The sequence below is a fragment of the Mandrillus leucophaeus genome, unplaced genomic scaffold, assembly GCF_000951045.1.
Source record: "Mandrillus leucophaeus isolate KB7577 unplaced genomic scaffold, Mleu.le_1.0 Scaffold889, whole genome shotgun sequence".
NCBI lineage: Eukaryota > Metazoa > Chordata > Mammalia > Primates > Cercopithecidae > Mandrillus > Mandrillus leucophaeus.
The window spans coordinates 80,963-84,672 of NW_012109685.1; positions in this window are offsets into that span (position 1 = coordinate 80,963).

A 3,710-nucleotide genomic window follows, 5' to 3' on the forward strand; every position below is an offset into this window, starting at 1 on the left:
AATGCTTATTGGTAAGTTTAGTGCTTTATTGATATATTTAATACTAAAATATAAACTTGGATTTCTGGTATTTCAAGAATTTATTGAGTATAACTGTCTTAAAGTTTTTATTCCCTGAACAACCAACTGAATTGAATTAGCCCTGCAGTAGACCACACGTTCTAAAATGCTACTTTATCATAAAACAACTCATTTTCTATGGGTTATAGAAAATGATGCCTGTGATTACTGTGAAAGGATGGCGTTTGAAACATGAGGCTCAGAGGCAAAAAAAAAAAAGAAATTGGTGACATCTATACTCTAAAAATGAAGGCAGAAAGCCTTCAAAATTGATCTCATCAATCTTGAGCTCCGAAGCACAGCTCGGTCGGGCTGCCAGCCTGTGCTTGCCCCATCTTCTGTGCATATTTCCCAGCCGTAGTCAAGATCTCCGCGTTCAGAATTCTGATGGAATGGAGGCTGTCTTCTGAACTGGATTCATCACTTTTATTCTGACAATACTATAAATCTGAGGGAGCCAGAGGACAAAGAATACCAGGAGTCATCTGAGGGGCAAAGCGCTCATGGACGGCTGTGTGGTGGGTCTTGTCACATAGCATCGTGGGAGAAGACAAACAGGAGATTTTTACTCAACATTTAACACACGTCTCCAGAGCACCAGCCCTCCGCCAGGCCATCTCTCAGGGCCCTGACCTCTCCTTCCCTCTTTTACTCCAGCTGTTTGCTTTGGTCTTCAGTTCTTGCAGCTCCAGAACTGAACTGGCCTCTCAGCCTAGGTCTCCACCTGGAGGCGGAAGGAGAGGCAGCAGAGCCATCTAGGACGGTCTCGAGGACTCCAGAAAGAGGCCTGCCCTTGACCCGCTCAGAATCCATGGCCCTGAAAACATGGGGCATAGAGTATCTTTTGAAAATCAGGCTTCTTGCTGACCAGAAGTGTACCTATGAGCAGAAAATGTAGACCTTAGGGAAAGTCCTTCTGCTTATCTGGGACGTAGTTTTCTTGTGTAAAGTGAGGCAGTTGCCGGAGATGACCACCAGGGCCCTCCAGTGCAGCCCTCCTTTCCTGGCCTCCCACCATGGGACTCTCAAGTCAGAACCCAAGCTTGGGCTTCTAAGTGAGGACTGTGACTGCTCAAGCAGCTGCAGACAGACTTTTGCTCCTGATTCTCCCAGAGCCTTGTTTCAACACAGACTTCCCAGACATGTCTCCTTAACATATGGGATATCTGCCCATTTCCTTGCATGGATCATGCAAGGTGACGGCAACTTGGGTTGCTCTTCCTGGATTTTAATGTAGGAACTTTAGATGATCAGGTATCCAATAGACTTGTTGAATATTTGCATTGGTTCCGCCAGAATTTGGGTCACATAGATATTTCTAAAATTAAAGATGCATGTGTTTGTGCATTAGGGTTGGCCTAGCTAGGACTGCCAAATTCTGTGGGAATTCTTGTTTCCATGACAAGACCGATGTTTGGATTTTTCTAAGCATTTCAGTATATTTTCAAAGCATATTAAAAACATACTCATCATAATAAAATATGAATTATTTCCTTGTTCTATATTCATTATTGTTTTTAAAATAGGAATAGAGTGTCTCTAAGGAGACAACTCTTGTCACACTAAATAATTTTTTTCACTTTGCACATGAACTTGCTTTGCATCTTATTTTTCAGTAAATTATTGATATTTTTGGAAGTCTTTTTTTTATTATTATTATACTTTAAGTTCTAGGGTACATGTGCATAACGTGCAGGTTTGTTACATATGTATACTTGTGCCATGTTGGTGTGCTGCACCCATCAACTTGTCAGCACCCATCAACTCATCATTTACATCAGGTATATCTCCCATTGCAATCCCTCCCCCCTTGGAAGTCTTTAAGTGATTTGGTTGATAGGATAATGATTCTGATTTTGAGGCAGTTTGTTCTAATTCTAACTTGAAAATTTGTGGTTTTGTTTAGATTCCACATACAATTCATTTATTCTCTGGGAAGAAGGAAAAGACCTTTTATGGCTTCATGTTCAGTTGGTGCTTCCAAGTTATATGTACACACACACACACACACACACACACACACACACACACACATACACACAATCTCTAGAAGCGGAGAAAGAGGTGGGGGACCCACATCCCTGCTGTGGCCAGGACAGTCTCAGGAGCTCACTTTGAAAATGCTCTGTGATAGTCAAGTGCGAGCACCATATTGGAGCCTGGGTGTGTCTTCCATTTGCAAAGCGGATTAAGAGCCCAAATGGAACATTTGTGGGTTTGAGCACGTTCTGTAGAAGCCCCTCAGAGCCTGTCCTGTTTGTATTTCTGTGAGGTCATCACATAGCCCATCACTGGAAATTCACTTGAGTATCAAACATTGAAACTGTGATGTTTCATGTCATTCTAGTAGTTCTTACACTGTCATTTTATTGCCATGTTGAACTTGCCTGATACTGAAATTTTGCTCTCAGGTGACATGAAACATTGTTCTGGAAATAATCTTATGTTTACAACCATACTGGCAGAACTAAGATGATTTCTGTTCCATTGGAGGATTTTTTTTTTTTAAATAATGATTACTACTTAAAAAAGAATTCATATGCCTGCCCACGAGATGGAAGGAAAACACTGGAGGCAGCCCCACTGGTGGTGTGCAGTGGGCTTCAAAGCTGACCAGTGGCCACAGAGCTCTGCCAAGCCAGTGAGACCCTGGGAGGTTTGTACTGTTCTGTGCCTCAGAATTCAGTTCCTCCACCTCCGGAATCTGAGGACTGGCTACAAGTGAGGAAGTCCACACAAAGTTTTTAGCTCTGTTTTGAAGTTCATTTCAAGTGACAGACTCCCTTCAGCCACTTCCAGGAGGTGTCAGTAAGAACCACTGCCTGAAAGAACTGAGCGTACAGCAGTCTTCACCCTCACCAGGACGGGTAGGTTTGTTCAGGTTCAGAACTTAAAACAGATACTTATTAGGAATTTTCAACACTGGCAAGTTCCTTATGATTAACTCTAGGATGTGGCAGGTGGGACACGGTGCTCCATTAAGGACAGTATACGCAGTTCCCAGTTGAGTTGCTGGCACACAGTAGGTACTTTATTCTGCTAAAAACACAGCTAGGTGTACTGCAATTAGATTCTGACGCCACCTGGAGTTGGTGCAGACCCCACAGGTTAGAGGGCACAGTCTCCAACAAGACTGCCCTTACTTCCCATGCCCCCCATGTGCTGGAGAGCCCCAGGCCACCTGCACTTCTGACCAACTGACTGCATTGGATGTTCCCCACGATTCCCTCAGGTTTGCTCATTTGCTAGAATGACTCACAGAACTCAGAAGAGTGCTCTAATGACAAAAATTATCATTGTAATCAGTGTTACAAAGAATACAAATCAGGACCAACCAAACGAAGTGACAGACCAGCAGGGCCAGGCGGAAGGAGCAGGCTGGGAGCATGCAGGTCTTCTGTGCCTTTCCCTCATACAGGCGAAGTCTAGGAAGGCGTAGTTTTCTGGCCTGGAGTCCTGTGGTCAGGGTGTGTCAAAGCCCTGGGTATGGATGCGCTCTCACAGGGAGACTCTGTGGCCGCCTCAGATTGCATCCTGGGGGCAGGCATTTAAAGTGACTGCAGGGGAGGAGCCAGGAGAAGAGACAAGGCCCAGGAAGAGGGTGTTAGGGTGGACAGTTGGCGAGGTTACTGGAGAGAAGGGGTAGACGA